At 40.3% G+C, this 19,539-nt stretch overlaps 1 pseudogene; it reads left to right on the forward strand.

Annotated features, from left to right (window-relative positions):
• Nucleotides 1-19,259, forward strand: part of LOC143668746 (proteasome subunit alpha type-6 pseudogene) — a 46,713-nt pseudogene extending 27,454 nt beyond the window's left edge.
• The last annotated feature ends 280 nt before the right edge of the window (nt 19,260-19,539 follow it).

Here is a 19,539-nt window from a genome sequence, read left to right on the forward strand (position 1 = left end):
AAAACAAGAAAATGTTTAAAAATGTTTCCCTTCCTTCCTTCCATCCTTCCTTCCTTCTCTCTGTCTTTCCTTCCCTTCCTCCCTAAAAAAAAAAAAAAAAAAAAAAAAAAAAAAAAAAAATTAGCACTACTAGCTTTCTTTCATCAATATCTGTTGTTTCCTTCCACCCCCTAGGCAATCTTTGCTTTCAAAGATTTGGTCCATATATTTTAGGATGCATGAATAATTTATATTTTTAGAAATAATTATAGATGGTTTTTATTTTGGTCTAATTTGAGGATCTATTTTATATGAAAACATTAGTTCATTGACATTATTGTGTTTATTCATTTAAAAGTATTTTTACCTCATTAATTTTTCTATTTACACTCTTTTTTGTGCTTCATTATTTAGTCACAGTCATTATTTCTATTGGCTTAGCTTTTCAAAAATTCCTCACCAACATACACTGATTTGAAACTTTTCTATTGCATGTTCTTTTTTAAACACTTTTAAAAAGCTTTTCATTCTAAAGTAAATTCAGACTTACAAAGAAGTTTCAAAACCAGTTTAAAGAATTCCCATATTCCGTTTACCCAGTGTTTTTGTTGGTTTAGCTGCAAGAATGCTATATACCAGAAATGTTACAGCTTTTTAAAAGGGAATTTAGTAAGTTATTAAGTTTACCATGCTAAGGTTGTAAAGATGTCCAAATTAAGGCACTAACAAGAGGTTGCCTTCACTCAAGAAAGGCTAATGCCTTCTGGAACACCCCTGTCAGCTGGGATGGCATGTGGCTGCTGGTCCTTGTTCCTGGTTCATTGCTTCCAGCTTCTGATGCCGTTGGTTCCCTGTCTAAGTGTCTGTGGGCCTTCACTTAGCTCCTGTGAGACACAACTATGGGTTCTGGCTTGCTTAGCATCTCATGGGAAGGCACATGGTGATGTCTGCTGAGCTCTGTCCATGTCTAGGCATCTGCTCTCTTTTGGCGCTCTAAGCATCTCCAAACTTCCATGTCTCCGTCAGCTCTGAAGCAACTGTTCTCCAAGCATGTGCATCTGTGACAGCTCTGAGTTCTCTCCAAAATGTTTCCTCTTTTCAAGGGCCCCAGTAAATTAATCAAGATCTACCTGGAATGGGTGGAGTCACATCTCCATTGGATCAAAAGGTCACACCCACAATTGGGAATCTCACATCTCTATGGAGATAATCTAATCAAAAGTTTCCACCATATGAATATTGGATCAGGAATAAAAGAAAAGGCTGCCGCTACAAGGTTGGATCAGGATTATAACATGGTTTTTGGGGGGTACATAATAGTTTCAAACAGGCATACTCAGCGTCTCCAAATTTTACTATCTCACACAACCATTGTGCAATGGTCAAAGCCAGACGTTAACACTGATATAATATTATTAACTAAGCTATAGAGCTTATTTAATTTCATCAATTGTCCCACTGATGTCCTTTTTCTGCTTCAGGATCCAACCCAGGATTCCACATTGCATGGAGTTGGCACATCTTCAATGTAGGACAGTTCTTCAAGTCTTTGTATTTCATGATATCTTAGAGGTGTTCCAGTTTGTTAGCTTTCTCCTCCAGCTACTATGTTCACTATGTCTTGTTCTTCTGTCCCATAACTCCTGATTCACAGGCAGGAGAAGGCTTGGTTCCAGGCAGCCTACTGAGCTTCAGAGGCAGGACTGGGCCTCAAAGGCCAAAGGCCCAAGAAAAGATGCCCTTATGGCTGCTGGGTATAACTAAATGTGAGGACTCAGGACTGGTGCAGAGAACCTAGAATTTGAGAGTGTCCAAAACCACTTTATTAGCCAGGGTTCTCCAAGAAAACAGAACTGACAGAGTATTTACGTAAATATTATGAGACCCATCGTGTCAGCTCAGATGACTGTGGGAATGGGCAAGTCCAAATTCTGTAGGACAGGCAGCAAACTGGGAAGTCCAGTGAAGGTTTTTGATGAAGTCCCCAGAAGGAGCTGGCTGGCTGAGGTAGAGATGAAAGTTCTTTCTTCTGACTGTTTAAATCATCATTTCTTTTAAAGACTCCAACTGATGGGATGAGACCTCTCTTGTTGAAGGCAATTTCCTTAGTTGATTGTAGATGTCACCAGCCATAGATGCAATCACATTACTGATGATTTAAATGTACAAAATATCCCACAGAAATAATCAGACCACAGTGTTTGCTTGACCAAACAACAGGACAGCATAGCCTAGCCAAGTTGACACATGAGCTTAACCATCACAACCGTTTAGAAGGAACAGTGATTTGTTCTTTTTATGTCTATTTTTTTCTTCCTAAAGATCTCAAAAAACAAACAAACAAAATGGCCAGATACAAAGTCAGGGAATGCACTTTGGTTTCATTTTTTTAAATTTTACAAACAAACATTTCCCCTCATTTCCCCTTTTTCCCTCCTCCCCTCTCCCCCAGAAACTTCCTATCTGTTTTCTATCTCAGCAAATTTGCTATTTAAGCCTAGTATGTGGTCAGCTCTAATTAGTGGTTGTAGGGTTCCATAAATTTCTGCCAGATTTGTTTACTAGCTGTGCAGTCTTATCTTATAAGTGATGTCATACAATTTCTGTCCCTATGTGTCTTTTTTATTTCACTGAGAATAATGTTTTTTTGGGGTCTTCTGTGTTGTAGCATGTCTCATAATTTCATTTTTTCTAATGGCTGAGTAATATTCCATATTGTATATGTACCACTTTTTGTTTATTCATTCATTTGTTGGTGGACATGGGTTGTTTCTAGGTTTTGTCTATTGTGAATAATGCAGCTAGAAACATTGGTGTACAAGTATCTGTTTGCAATTCTGTTTTCATTTTTCAGGTATATACTTGGAAGTGGGTATGATGGTCAGGTTCATGTGTCAACTTGGCCAGGTTGTCTAGTCAGGCAGCAGTGGCCTGTCTGCTGCTATGAAGACATTTCATGGACTTAAATCACATTGGCTTTATCCATAGCTGATTGCATTTGTCTTCTGCAGTGAGTGACGCTTAATCTAATCACCAGAAGGTTTTTAAGGAGGATTCCGAAGAGAAAATCACTCTTCCTGCTTCAATCAGCCAGCCTCTCCTGAGCGTTCACTGAGGAACTTCTTTGGAGTCAAAATATTATCATTCGATTATGCTAATTGTATGCTTATATGAGGCCAGGATCTGTATGATAATCTTTTTGACATTTTTATGGAGCTTTGTGGAATTAAGAAGACAGAGATGTTGGCTGATAGTTATTAGATATGCTGGATGCATTGATGAGGGAAAGGGATGAGCCGAAGGGGTCAAATGAGAAGCTTACGTGCCGTATGACAGATGTGAAAGTTTCTACTAGTGCCCTGAAGTAAAAATTTTATTTCCTATAGCCACAGACTTGAGATCTCTGAAAATCAGAGTCTCATGGTTAGAGTAGCAGCTTTACAAGGTAAGTGGAAATTTCAGTCTTGTCCGCCATTAAATTGATTGGAAATGAGTGGGATCCTGAAAAATGGGATGGTGAAATGTGGATTGATAGTGATGGCTGTGGAGACACTGAAATCCTAGATTATGCTGAGCCTTTTCTACATAACCCTGTAATAGTCTGCCCTGAGGAAATGGCTTCCTGATCTCCAGTCAGTCCTGAGGAGTTGGCTACCCAACCTCCACCTGAAGGGATTAATCCTTCAGTGCCTGTGAAGCACATAATTATCCCAACCCCCCATGGGGAAACAGCCCTTGTTCCTCTGCCTGGAGTGATTAATCTTGTTTCACCAGATGAAACTGCAAACGAATGCCCTGAAGTAATTGTCCTGGAAGATACTTCTAATTCTTGTCATGACCCACCCCCACTACCCCTCCTTTCTTCCAGACCTACAACTAGACTAAAGTCCCAACAGGCCCCAAAAGGTGAGGTACAAAGTATCACACTTGAGGAGGTAACATGATACGCCAAAAGAACTGCATGAGTTTTCCAATTTATATAGACAGAAATCAGGGGAATATGTGTGGCAATGGATTTTAAGGGTGTGGGATAATGGTGGGAGGAATATAAGGCTGGATCAGGCTGAATTTATTGATATGGACCCACTAAGCAGAGACTCTGCATTCAATATTATAACCTGAGGGGTTAGAAGAAGCATTAACAGTTTGTTTGAATGGTTGATTGAAACATGGATCAAAAGGTGGCCAACATTACCTGGGGTTGAAATGCCAGAACTGCCCTGGTATAATGTAGATCGAGAGGCTTAGAGAGAGTGGAATGTTAAGAGTGGATTTATCATGGAAAGCCTGCTCTTACACCCCAGGAGTGTCCTTGGGACACACCTTTTACCAGAACTGTGAGAAATAAATTTGTGAGACTAGCCATCATCCCTGAAGAGCTCTGTGGTTGCACTTCTCTGTAGGTCAGATATTACTGTAGGAACTGCTGTCACTGAGCTGGAATCCTTAAACACAATGGGGATGACTGGATCTCGAGTTGGCAGAAGCCATGTGGTGACAAGTTAATCACCCAAGACAAGGTGGATGTGGCTATTATAATGGACAGCAGACTCAAAGCAAGTGTCAAAGTAATCTGTCTCACGGATACTTGTGGCATTGGCTAGTAAATCATGGGGTACTGAGAAGTACAATATTTGGTCAGTCTACTAAATTCTTGTTTGAGGTATATAAGCAGAAGAATTCTAGTCAAGTGAACAGAAGTCTGACCTGAATTACAAAAACAGAGAATCACAGCCCCTTAATCAATTTCCAAACTTGAGACAGTTTACAGACCCAGAGCCCCTTGAATGAAGGGGAGGCCAGGTCCCTTTGGGGGAGAACCCTGTTGCACTGCCCCAAATTTATATTGTTAATCTTCCTCCAAGCCTTCCACAAGGAGACCTATGCCTTTTACCAGGGTAACTGTGCACTGGGGAAAAGGAAATGATCAGGTATTTTGGGGATTGTTAGACACTGGTTCAGAAGTGACATTAATTCCAGGAGACCCAACACATCACTGTGGTCCACCAGTCAGAGTGGGGGCTTATACAAATCAGGTGATTGATGGAGTTTTAGCTCAGGTCCATCTCACAGTGGGTCTAGTGGGGTCTTGGGCCCATTCTGTAGTGATTTCTCCAGTTCCGGAATGTATAATTGGTATAGACATACTGAGCAACTGGCAGAATCCCCACATTGGCTCTCTAACTCGTGCAGTGAGGGCTATTATGGTAGGAAAGGCAAAGTGGAAGCCACTAGAACTGCCCCTACTTAGCAAAATAATATGACACAAGCAATACCAGATTCCTGGAGGGATTGCAGAGATTACTACCATTCTTAAGGATGCAGGGTGGTGATTCCCACCACATCCCCATTCAACTCTCCTATTTGGCCCGTGCAGAAAACAGATGGATCTTGGAGGATGATAGTGGATTATCATAAACTCAACCAGGTGGTAACTCCAACTGCAGCTGCTGTCCCAGATACGGTATCATTGCTTGAGCAAATCAATACATCCCCTGGTACCTGGTATGCAGTTATTGATCTGGCCAGTGCTTTTTTCTCAATAGTGGTTAGTCAGGACCACCAGAAAATTTCATTCAGCTGACAAGGCCAGCAGTATACTTTCACTCTCCTACCTCAGGAGTATATAAAGTCTCCAACTCTGTGTCATAATCTTGTCCACAGGGACCTTGATCGTTTCTCCCTCCCACTAGACATCACACTGGTCCATTATATTGATGATATCATGTTGATTGGACCTAGTGAGCAAGAAGTAGCAACTACTCTAGACTTACTGGTAAGGCATTTGCATGTCAGAGGATGGGAGATAAATCCAATAAAAATACAGGGGCCTTCCACATCAGTGAAATTTCTAGGTGTCCAGTGGTGTGGGGCATGTTGAGATATCCCTTCTAAGGTGAAGGAGAAGTTGCTGCATCTGGCCCCTCTTATGACCAAAAAAGAGGCACAGGGTGGGCCACGGTGGCTCAACAAGTAAGAATGCTTGCCTGCCATGCCCGAGGACCCGGGTTCGATTCCTGGTGTCTGCCCATGTTAAAAAGAGGCACAATGCCTAGTTGGTCTCTTTGGATTTTGGTGACAACATATTCCTCCTTTGGGTGTGCTACTCTGGCCCATTTATCGAGTAACCAGAAAAGCTGCTAATTTGGAATGGGGACCTGAACAAGAGGAGGCTCTGCAACATGTCCAGGCTGCTGTACAAGCTGTTCTGCCACGTGGGCCGTATGATCCAGCAGATCCAATGGTGCTGGAAGTGTCAGTGGCAAATAGAGATGCTGTCTGGCGCTTCTGGCAGGCCCCTATAGGAGAATCACAACACAGACCCTTAGGATTTTGGAGCAAAGCCTTACAATCTGCTGCAGATAACTACTCTCTTTTTGAGAAACAGCTTTTGGCCTGCTACTGGGACTTAGTAGAGACAGAATGCTTAACCATGGGACACCAAGTTACCATGACACCTGAGTTGCCTATCATGAGCTGGGTGCTGTCTGACCCAACAAGCCATAAAGTTGGGCCTGCACAGCAGCACTCTACTGTAAAATGGAAATGGTATATACGAGATAGAGCCAGAGCAGGTCCTGAAGGCACAAGTAAGTTACATGAAGAAGTGGCCCAATTGCCCATGGTCTCCACTCCTGCCACATTACCTTCTCTTTCCCAGCCCAGAGCTAGGGCCTCTTGGGGAGTTCCTGACAGTGAGTTGACTGAGGAAGAGAAAACTTGGGCCTGGTTACACATTGTTCTGCATGATGTGCAGATACCACTTGTAAATGGACAGCTGCAGCACTACAACCCCTTCCCAGGATGTCCCTGAAGGACAGTGGTGAGGGGAAATCCTCCCCGTGGACAGAACTTCAAGTAGTGCACCTGGTTGTTAATTTTGCTTGGAAGGAAAACTGGCCAGAGGTGCATTTGTACAATGACTCATGAGCTGTTGCTAATGGTTTAGCTGGATGGTCAGGGACTTGGAAAAAGCATGATTGGAAGATTAGTGACAAAGAGGTCTGGGGAAGAGAATTGTGGATAGACCTTTCTGAGTGGGCTAAAAACATGAAGATATTGGTGTCCCACGTGAATGTGCACCAGGGGGTGACTTCAGCAGAGGAAGGTTTCAATAATCAAGTGGATAACATGACCCGTTCTGTGGATACCAGTCAGCCTCTTTCCCTAGCAACTCCTGTCATTGCCCAATGGGCTCATGAACAAAGTGGTCATGGTGGTAGGGATGGAGGTTATGCACGGGCTCAGCAACATGGACTTCCACTCACCAAGGCTGAACTGGCCACAGCCACTGCTGAGTGCCCAATCTGCCAGCAGCAGAGACCCACACTCAGTCCCCGATATGGCACCATTCCACGAGGTGACCAGCCAGCTACATGGTGGCAGGTTGATTGCATTGGACCACTTTCATCATGGAAGGGGCAATGATTTGTTCTAACTGGAATAGACACATACTGTAGATATGGGTTTGCTTTCCCTACATGCAATGCTTCTGCCAAAACTACAATCTGTGGATTTATGGAATGCCTTATCCATTGTCATGGTATTCTGCACAGCATTGTTTCTGATCAAGGAAATCACTTCACAGCAAATGAAGTACAGGAATGGGCACAAGCTCATGGGGTTCTCAGTGTGGTGGTTTGAAAGGATGTATGTCCCCTAGAAAAGCCATGTTTCAATCTAAATCCCATTTCATAAAGGCAGAATAATCCCTTGTTCAATACTGTATGTTTTAAACTGTAATCAGAGCATCTCTCTGAAGATGTGATTTAATCAAGAGTGGTTGTTAAGCTGGATTAGGTGATGACATGTCTCCACCCATGTGGGTGGGTCTTGATAAGTTTCTGGAGTCCTATAAAAGAGGAAGCATTTTGGAGAATGAAAGAGAGAGCAGAGAATGCTGCAGCACCACGGAGCAGAGTCCATGAGCCAGCGACCTTTGGAGATGAAGAAGGAAGCTCTACCTCCCGGGGAGCTTCATGAAACAGGAAGCCAGGAGAGAAAGCTAGCAGATGACAGCGTGTTCACCATGTACCCTTCCACTTGATAAAGAAACACTGAACTTCATTGGCCTTCTTGAATCAGGGTATCTTTCCCTGGATGCTGTAGATTGGACATTTCTACAGACTTGTTTTAATTGGGACAATTTCTTGGCCTTAGAACTGTAAACTAGCAACTTATTAAATCCCCCTTTTTAAAAGTCATTCTGTTTCTGGTATATTGCATTCCAGCAGCTAGCAAACTAGAACAGGCAGGCACTGGGAAACGAACCTGGGTCTCCGGCATGGCAGGTGAGAACTCTGCCACTGAGCCACCGTGGCCCACCAGGATTCTCTGGTCTTACCATGTTTCTCATCACCCAGAAGCAGCTGGATTGATAGAACAGTGGAATGTCCTTTTGAAAACTCAATTACAGTGACAACTAGGTGGCAATACCTTTCAGGGCTGGAATGATGTTCTCCCGGAGGCTGTATATGCTCTGAATCAGTGTCCACTGCATGGCGCTGTTTCTCCCATAGGCAGGATCCATGGGTCCAGGGACTAAGGGGTGGAAATAGGGTTAGCACAACTCATTATTACCCCTGGTGATCCACTAGGAAATTTTTCACTTCCTGTGCCTGCAACCTTGAGCTCTGCTGGCCTAAAGGTTTTACTTCCAGAAGAGGGAGTGCGTCCACCAGGAGAAACAGTAATTCCATTGAACTGGAATCTAAGACTGCCACCTGGTCACTTTGGGCTACTCATGCCCCTGGATCAACAAGCCAAAGAAGAGGATTACTTTACTGGCTGGGGTGATTGACCCTGACTATCAGGGGGAAATAGAACTGCAGCTACACAATGGAGGTAAAGAAGAGTTTTCCAGGAATATAGGAGATCCCCTAGGGCGTATCTTAGTATTACCATGGCCTGTGGTTAAAATCAATGGAAAACTGCAAGAACCCAATCCAGGCAGGATTACCAATGGTTCTGAAACTTCAGGAATGAAGGTTTAGGCCATCCCACCAGGCAAAGAAACACAGCCAGCTGAAGTGCTTGCTGAGGGTAAAGGGAACATGGAATGGGTAGTGGAAGAAGGTAGTGATAAATATGAACTACAACCATGTGATCAGTAACAGAAACGAGGATAGTAATGGTATAAATATTTCTTTCTTGCTTTGTAATTAGTATGCATTTACACATAAATCAAATATTTTCATTTTCTTTTTAATTTTATCCCCTTTATCATATGACATAAGCTGTTTTGTTCATGTTATAGTATTTAAGTTGTAGGATATCAAATAGAAGAATGGATATTGCCTAAGGACTTGCGCCCTGTCTTCGAGAGATTTAATGTGTTTCCAGTTACACACAGGACAGTTGAGTATTAGGCAAGGAAAGAATGTGTCTGTTATTTTTATTTAGAGATTAAGTATGGGTGAAGGGGATGTGTACAGCTGCCAAGTTGACAAGGGGTGAACTGTCATGGTCAGGTTCATGTGTCAACTTGGCCAGGTGGTGGTGGCTGGTTATCTGGTTGGGCAAGTGCTGGCCTGTCTGTTGCTGGGAGGACATTTCATGGACTTCAATTGTGACCACATTTGCTGCATCCACAGCTGCTTGCATTTGGGGAGTGTCTTCTGCAATGAGTGATGCTTAATCTAATCACCAGAAGGCTTTGAAGGAGGATTCAGAAGAAACAATTGCTCTTCCTGCTTCAGACAGCCATTGTTTCCTGAGAGTTCATTGAGGACCTTCATCGGAGCTGTTAGCTTGTGGCCTGCCCTGCAGATCTTGGACTCTTATATCCCCATGGTTGTGTGAGACGTTTTTATAATTTTTATATTTACAGACATCTCCTGCTGATTCTGTTTTTCTAAAGAACCCTAGCTAATACAGTGGGATTGAGTGGTCAAATGGTAATTTGATATTCAATTTTTTGAGGAAACACCGTATTGCTTTCCACAGTGGCTGTACCATTTTACATTCCCATCAACAATGCACTAGAGGTCCCATTTCTCTGCCTCCTCTCCAACACTTATTTTCCTTTTTTTTTTTAAAAAAAGTTATCCTTGTGGATATTTCACTGTGGTTTTGATTTGTATTTCCCTAATGGCTAATGATGCTGTTTTAGTTTGTTAATGCTGCCAGAAATGGGTTGGCTTTTATAAAGGGAATTTGTTAAGTTACAAGTTTACAACTCTAAGGGCACAAAAATGTCTAAACTAAGGCATCCAGGGACAGATACCTTGATTCAAGAAAGGGCCAATGATGTTGGTGGTTTCTCTGTCAGCTGGGAAGGCGCTGGGATGTCTGCTAGCTTTCTTTGTTGACTTCTCATTTCAAAAGGCTTCTGTGGGGGGCATTTTTCTTCTGCATCTCCAAAGGTCTCTTGTCTGTGTCAGCTCTGAAACTTTTTCCAAATGGTTCCCTCTTAAAGGACTCCAGTGAGCAAACCACCTTGAACGAGTGGAGACACATCTCCATGGAAACCACCTCATCAAAGGGCCCTACCCACAACTGGATGGGTCACATCTTCCATGGAAACAACTTAATAAAAAAGATGCCACCCTTCTTGTGTCACTATTGAATCAAGATTAAAGCACATGGCTTTTCTGGGGTACATACGTTTCAAATTGACACGGATGCTAAGCATCTTTTCATGTGTTTATTGGCCATTTGAATATATTCATTGGAGAAAGGTCTATTCAAGTTCTCTGCCTGTTTTAAAACTTTTGTTATTGTTGTAAAAGCTCTTTATAATTCTGGATATTAAATCTCTATCTGATATATGGTTTGCAACTATCTTCTCCCATTCTGTAGGCTGCCTTTTCACTTTTTTGATAATTTATTACATTCAATGTTCAGAAGTTTGAATTTTGATGAAATCAAATTTATCTATTGCTTCCTTTGTTGCTTCTGCTTTTAGGTGTCACATCTAAGAATCCAATGCCAAATCTCAGGTTATGAAGATTTGACCCTATGTTTTTATCCATTCTTACAGCCTCTGGCTTTTAATTGGAGTGTTTAACTCATTAATGTTTGATTTCATTGATATGGCCACATTTAGGTATACCATTCTTTTATTTTTTTTCTATCTAATCCCTCTATTTTCTCTTCTTTTTACACCTTCCAAAAATTATTTGAATATTAAAATTCAACTATAATTTTTATTGGCTTTTTAGCTATACCTCTCCACATTACTGTCTTAGTGGTTGTTCTGGGAATTACAACATATATCCTTAACTTTTCACAGTTCACTTGCAGCTAATATATTACCATTTCATGTAAATGTAGAATTGCTGCAACCTTATAGGCCCCTGTTTCTTTGATCTGAAAATGTTTATTTTTGTCTTCATTTTCAAGGAATACTTTCACTTGATATAGAATTCTGGGTTGACATTTTTTCCTTCTTATATCACTAGAGATGGTGACTTTATTTTTCTGAACTCTGTATCTTCTGATGTCAAGTCAGGAGCTTATCCTAATGTTGTTCCCCTTAAATTTTTGCTTCCTAGATTTGCCCTTAATAATTGGCTTCAGTTCATCTAAGGGTGATCTTCTTTGTGTTTATCCTTTGTACTGTTCATTGAGGATCTTGAATCTGTAAATTTATGTCTTTCATTAAATTTGGAAAATTATCAGCCATTATTTCTTCAGATATTATTTTCTGCCTGATTTTCTCTTGTTCTCTTTCTAGGACTCAAATCACACATTAGATGATCTGGTTATATCTAGTAGGTATAAATGTATGTTCACTTTTTCCCAACATTTTCATATTTCTTCTTCACATTGGATAATGTTCATTGACCTAGCTTCAAATTCACTTACTCTCCCCTCTGTCATCACCATGTGCTATTTAAGTCCATCCAGTAAACACCTTTTTTTTTTTTTTTGCATGGGCAGGCACCGGGAAAGGAACCCAGGTCTCTGGCATGGCAGGCGAGAACTCTATCTGCTGAGCCACCATGGCCCACTCCATTCAGTAAACTTTTTACTTCAGAAATTATATTTTTAGTTTTAGACTTTTCATTTTATTCTATTTCTCTGCTGAGATTTCCTATTCGTTCATTTATAACTAATATATTTTCTTTTACTTCATTGTGGCTAATTTAGGGGCATTAAAGTCCTTGTCTACAATTCCAACACCTCGATCATTTTGGGATTGGCTTCAGTTGATTTTCTATTTTCCTGAAGATGTGTTCTGTTTTCTCTGTTCTTTATATCAGGTAATTTTGGACTTTATCCTAGACATTTTGAATTATAAGTTGTGAAGATTCTGAATCTTGTTTTATTACATTTGGGTTAACAGGCAATTATTTTAGTTAGACTTAAATGGCAAACTCAGTTTATTGAAGTAGTGCCTTGAAGTAGTTCAAACCTTTGTCTTTAGTTGAAATGCTCTGAATGTACTTCATGACCCAGTATTCAGGGGTCAACAAAAGATTTGGGCATGAAGAATGTGGAGATGTCTTTTCTGTTTTTCTTTTTAGATAATTCCCCCTCTCTCTTCAGTGGCTGTGATTTTCCTGGAAATAATCTCCTTCTCGATACCAGAAGGAATGCAGTTTTTCCATCAGTGCTTCTGCTACCCTATGCACTGTGTCAACTGTACATGGTCCCAGGTTGAAAGCTGCAAAAATGGGAAATCATTCCACATACACCTCCTATACTCTGTGGATGATGCCTGCCTATGTTCACACTTCAGTGCTTCTGGTAGTTGCTTTTTTACTATGGCCAGAGAATATGAGTGTCAGTCTGATAGGAGTTTACATAGTGATTAGGGGAATTAGGACTCATAACTTTTTAAAAATGCAATTTTATTGAGATATATTCACACACCATACAAACCATTTGAAGTATACAATCACTGGCTTCCAGTATCATCTCATAGAGGTGCATACATCCCCATGATCAACTTTAGAACATTTTCATTACTCCAAAAAAGAAATAAAATTAAAATAGAAAGCCCAAATCCTACCATAACTCTTATGGTGTATTACATTTGTTACTGTTGATAAAATAATATTAAATAATACCATTAACTATAGTCCAGAGTTTGCAATAGGTACTTCCCCCCATATACACCTCTACTATTAACTCCTTATAATAGTATCATATTTGTTTTAAGAACTCATACCTTTTGAAATATTAAGCTTTACTTTATTGTAATTATCCTTTCAAATACTAATATATCTAGTTGTGAATAATTAAAAAGGAATTATCTTTTTTTCTATGTAAACTTATCTCCTTTGAAAAAAGATAACATAATTTGGCAACAATCTGGAAGGTAACAAATGCTTTATCTGCTAGGATTGTACCTGTTGTCATAGCAGCAACCATAACCCACCTTATTTATGTTACAACAGGACTGCAGCTATGATTTCATGACATGATCTATGAGCACTCACCCTTAACCAATATCCTGTATCCCATACAGCATTTTTGTTCCAGCATAACATGCAGACAAACCCAGTTGGTACTTAATGTATCCCTTTGCCTTTGAAGGTATCTCATGCTCTCTGGTTCTCCAGTTTTCTTTTTCCAAACAAGAAAAGGTTTGATATTAGTCATCCTCACTTATTCAATTGATTGTACTTTGGTATAAATGAGCTGGATTACTCAGTAGCTACATTTGTATGTTTTTCATTTTTGAAACTTTTATTATGGAAAATTACAAATATAACAAAAGTGGAGAGTACAGTATAATGAAGCTTTGTAACCCTGACTCAACAATGACCAATTAACGGCCACTCTTATTTTGTCTATATTCTACCCACTCCCCAGACACCCTACGGCCTGCCACCACTTAATCCCCCCAGGATACTTTGCAGCAAATCCCATCATTTTATGTCATTGATAGAGTTTAAAGATAATGACTTAAAGAAAATCATAACCACAAGACAATTATCACATCTAAAAAAATAACAATAATCAAGTATTACTATCCAGTAATTAAAACTTTCCACTTGCTTAATTGAAAAAAGAGTTTTGTTGGTTTGATTCAAGATCCAATTAACACCCATACACTGCAATTGGTTGATAAATCTCTGAAATCTTTCATTATATAGGGTTCCTTCTGGTCTTTCTTTTACTTTTTAATTTTCTTCTGCAATTTCTTTATTGAAGACATGAGTTGTTTGCATTAGTTTCTTGCAATACTGATTTTGCTGATTGTTCATTAATATGTTCTTCTATTCTCTATTTCCTAAAAATGTGAAATAGATCTAGACACTCAAGTTTGAGTTTTTGGCAAGAATCTTCATTAGTGTATTCTAAATCTTGTTTCTAATTATGGAATAAAAGACATTTTCCTCACATTAAGCTTGATTTGGTACCTTTAGCACTAAGGGATGGGAAGTACGGACATCAGAGTAGAAGGTCTCTGTCCACTAATATTCCTTCCGGTGTTTAAAGTGGTAGTAAACAATCACATCTTCTGAATAAGAAACACATGTAAACAGTTTGGTGCTATGATCAAATAAAACAAAATTAATCTGAACTTTCAGTTATAGATGGTAAACTGAAACCACATATTAACCTTGGCTCAATGAAAACCTATTAAGATGACAGTACAGCTATCCTATGTATATGTGTTTGTGTGTGTGCACACGTGTGGCATAAATCCACAAGGAGAATAAGAATGGGAGAGAGGAAATAACAGTCTCAAAAGTTTGAAGCTGTAACGGATATTACATATTGCACATATTACATTACATTACATTACTGAAACTGATTCACTAGCTCTAAAAAATTACATCCTAAATTGGCAATCTGACCCAAAAAAAAGGGATACAAAACAGTTTACATTACAAAATCTTGAACCAAAAGGTTCAAGAATTTGTGATACAGGAACCTCTGGTAAAGGTGGAATTAAAAAAAAAAAATGATTATGAAGCCCTGCCCTGATTCAGCTGGGCAGGTAAGAAGCTTCAGGCTCCTTCCCTGAACAAACTGCAAGAATTAGCAGAAACATCTTCCTCAAAGCTCTACAAAGCAATTAAAGCCACTGCAGTAACAGGGCAGTGACTAATCAGACAAAGGCCACTTAACAGGGGTAGGATCTCCTGGTGCCCTGGCTGGGCCTCCCCAACACCTCACCAGCTTGGTGTGGAGCTGGGCTGCACTCCCAAGCGCAGATCTCTAGACCCAGTTCTCGAGTGAGCAGTGTAACCCTCGTACAATCTCTGAGAACACGTATGTTTGGCCCCATCTGTCTGGTGGTGGCCTGAGGCCCTTGCTGTCCCACCTGCAGCAGTGGCTCACAGAGTTCTCCTATACTACTGTGGGGAAAGAGTCAAGTGGCTGCCTGGGGCTGCCTGATTGCTGGCAGTAGAACATGCGATGCAGTGTCAGGACTGTGAGGAAACTATGAAGGGAAGACGTTTGAAAATGTGTAAATGGGGGGACTTCTAGGGCCAAATGCACATGCTCAAGACAAGAGGGCTGTACAGAATGGACCAGGGAGGTCCCTATGCTTTGGCCTGGAGTTATTCTCTAAACCGATTGTAGGGATAAATGCCCTGAAGTAGAGTACTCGCACAGGTCAATTTCAAAGACTGGAAAGCTATTTCTTTTTATCCTATTAATCAAATTTCTTTTTTATCAAAACACTAACTGGACATAGAAACAAACACCTCAGTAAATTCCAGTGATAACACATTAAAATATCAAACTGTCCAAATTTCAACAAAAGATTACAGAACATATGAAGAAACAGGAGGTCAGGCAAAGGAGAAGATGACAGCATTAAGAAACTATTAATGAGGAGGATCAGGCTTAGGACGTTCCAAACAAATGTTTGGAAACATGGACAAAGAAACTAAAGAAAATTAGGAAAATGACAAATGAACACAAAGAAAATATCAATAGAGAGATGGGGATTATGAAAAAGAACCAAACAGAGCTGAGGACCACAGTAACAAATGTAACTCCTCTAGAGGAGTCCAATAGCAGATTGGAGCTGGCAGAAGAAAGAACCAGTAAACTTGATGATAAGATAAACGAAATCAGCCAGGACGAGAGAAAGGAGGAAGAAGGAATGAAGGAAAGCGAAGACAGCCTGAGGAACCTGTGGGACGCCATCAAGTATAACAATATATATATTGTAGGAGTCTCAGAAAGAGAAGAAAGTGAGAAAGGGGCAGAGAGAATACTGAAAGAAATATGGCTGAAAATTTCCAAAATTTACCAAAAGACATGAATATATAAATCCAAGACACTCAACAAACTCCAAACAGGAAGACTCAAATAGACCCACATTGTGCCGTGTTATAATCAAACTGTTAAATGCCAAAGATAAAGAATTCTGAAAACCATGAGAGAAGCAACGTGTCACGTACAAGGGAGCCTAAATAAAATCAAGTGCCAATTTCTCATCAGAAACCATGAAGGAAAGGCAGTGGGACAGCATCTTTAAAGTGCTGATAGCAAAAAACTGCTAAATCAAGAATTCAATATCCCCAAAACTGTCTCTCAAATATGAGGGAGGGATTAAACATTCCCAGATAAACAAAAGCTGAGGGAGTTTGTCACCACATAGACTGGCCTTACAAGAAATGCTATAGGAAGTTTTGCTGGTTGAAAGGAAAGGATGCTAAACAACTGACTGAAGCCACATGAATATTTCTTCATGATTTCCAGTAAAGATAATGACATGGGTAAATATAAATGCCAGTGCCATTTTTTTTTTTTCAGTTTTTGGGTTTGTGATTCCACTTATTACTTCTTTCAGGATGTAAAAGGCAAATGCATAAAATACAGCTTTGCAAGCCCTTGATCTTGAGGTTTGCTCTTGTGAAGTTTATGCAGTAGCGGAGAAGCTTAACCTCCCTATAGGTATGCCTAATAGCAACTTCTGGAAGACCTCTTTTGTTGCTCAGATGTGGCCTCTCTCTTAAAACCCAATTCTGCAAGTGAAATCATTACCCTCTCCGCTACATGGGGCATAACATTCAGGAGTGAAAGCCTCCCTGGCAGCATGGGATGACTCCCAGGGATGAGACTGGCCCTGGCATTGTGGGACCAACAATGCCATCCTGACCAAAAGGAGGAAAAGAAATGTAACAAATGAGGTATCAGTGGATGAAAGAGTTCAAATAGAGTCGAGGGGCTACTCTGGAGGTCACACTTATGCATGCTTCAGTTAGATATTGCTAACTACCATAACTTGCCAAACCCCAACCAATACCATTTCTGCCAATCCTAAAGAATGTTGAGAGCATTATATAAGATTCTACAAAGTTCCATGCACTAGGGTAATTTTCCAGAAACCTACAACCTCCAGATGAGTCCCTGGACCAGGTAAGTCCTGAAATGCAGAGTCGTCAACATCTCCAGAACATCAGTTAGTTCCACACCCCATCCCATAATATGGACAGCCCCTTCCCACGTGAAAAAGCTAGAATGGGCATAGCCCAAATACCCCTAAAGAGTGGGAGAAAGATCAAAGATGATGGTGGAGTTATACAGAGAAGGTAGGGTTTAACAAATGAATATGAATGCTGAATCTTAATATCAATTATTTCTTTTAGTCTCCAGTATCTTAGAGCAGCTAGAAGTAAAAACCTAAAATTGTGGAATTGTAACCTACACCAAACTCTGAAATCTGTTCTACAACTAATTGTTGTGATGCACTTTGAGACTTACTGTTTTGTGTAGATGTTATTTTTTACAAAAAAGAAAAAAAAAGGAGGAGTTATAACAGAGATGATAGGATTTAATAACTGAGTATGGCTGCTGAATCATGTTGATATTTCTCTTAGTCGCCAGTGTCTTGGAGCAGCTAGAAGGAAAATGAGGAACTGTAATAAACTCTGAAATCTGTTCTATAATCACTTGTTACTATGTACTTAGTAATTTATTGCTTTTTGTTATATATATTTATATTTCATGACAAAATGTTTTAAAGAACAAAAAAGTGGCTTTGGATTCACAATGTATAAATATGTAATTTGTGACATAAAGTGGGGGGGCGTGGAGGAGTATAAGAACAGTTTGTGCTCTTCAATAGTATGCTAGTGAAGTTAAGTTGGTCAAATCAAACAAGATTGTTATAAAAATAGGATGTTAAATTCAAACCCCAGGATAGCCACAAAGAAAATATTAGAAAGCATGCAAAATTACAGGAAAAGTAGAGTACAGGGGCAGGGGCAATGGGGACTTAATGTAAAATGAATGTAATGTTTCTGTTTGGGGTGAAGTTCTAGTGAGGCAAGGGTAGTGCAACACTGGGATGTGATTAATTCTACTGAATGGTATGCTTGGGAGGGGATGGGATGGGAAGATTTATGTTGTAGATGTTTCCACAATTTAAAAAAAAGGCAAATTAAAAAATAAACAAATGATATGGTCCCCTATTCTAGTCCACACAGCTGGACAACAACAAAACCAATTACTCTAGAAAAGTGTATTATCAATATTCCCAGGGAAATGAGAAATAATAAACAGGTTCTATAAAAAGGAATATTTAGAGAGCAAACACTTTTATAAATTAAAAACAGCCAAAATAAAACCTTGATGGAGGGGCCCAGAGACTGTATTTGAAGCAGTGGGTGCACCAACATGTCTTGTGTGCCAGCACTGGTGTTGACTGCCACACTACCATTTTGTCACCTGGGGGCTGCCTCTACCAAGTGGAATGTGCTTTTAAGGCTATTACCCAGGGTGGCCTTACATCAGTAGCTGTCAGAGGGAAACACTGTGTAGTAATTGCCACACAGAAGAAAGTACCTGATAAATTACTGGATTCCAGCACAGTGACTCACTTATTCAACATAGTGGAAAACAGTGGACATGTGATGACAGGAATGACAGCTGACAGCAGATCCCAGGTAAAGAGGGCACGCTATGAGGCAGCTAATCGGAAACAGAAGAATGGTTATGAGAGTCCTGTGGACATGCTACATAAACAAATTGCAGATATTTCTCAGATCTGTGCACGGAGTGCTGAAATAAGGCCTCTTGGTGGTTGTAAGATCTTAACTGGTGCAGACGAAGAACAAGGTCCTCAGGTGTGCAAGTGTGACCCTGCAGCTGATACTGCGGGCTTAAAGCCACTGCAGCAGGAGTTAAACTGACTGAGTCAACCAGCTTTCTGGAAAAAAAAGTGAAGAAATCTGACTGGACAATTGAACAGACGATGGAAACGGCAATGACAGGCCTGTCTACTGATCCATCAATTGATTTCAAACCTTCAGAAACAGAAGTTGGAGTAGTTGAAAGGCCGATGTACAAAACAGATTGACGCTAACCTTGTTGCTCTAAGAGAGACTCACATTATAATTGGTTTACTGAATCCATGAGGCCACTTGCCTGCGTGTTCGGTAAAAACAAATCAATATTAAGGAGGCCCCTGGATTGAAACAGGAACCTCGCCTACTCCTCCTACCCCTGAGGTGCCCAGACTCTGCATAAACAAAAACTGCTTTGTGAAAAAACAAAATCAGTGGAAAGCTTGGATGATGTGAGGAAATCTCCCAGAAAATAGAAAAAGACATAATAAGAGAGAAAATATATTAAAAAAAAGAAAGAAAGATCCAGGCTAGGGGGTCCAGAAAAAATGGGGGTGGGGATGGGGTTTTG

This window comes from Tamandua tetradactyla, chromosome 25 (genome assembly GCF_023851605.1).
Source record: "Tamandua tetradactyla isolate mTamTet1 chromosome 25, mTamTet1.pri, whole genome shotgun sequence".
NCBI lineage: Eukaryota > Metazoa > Chordata > Mammalia > Pilosa > Myrmecophagidae > Tamandua > Tamandua tetradactyla.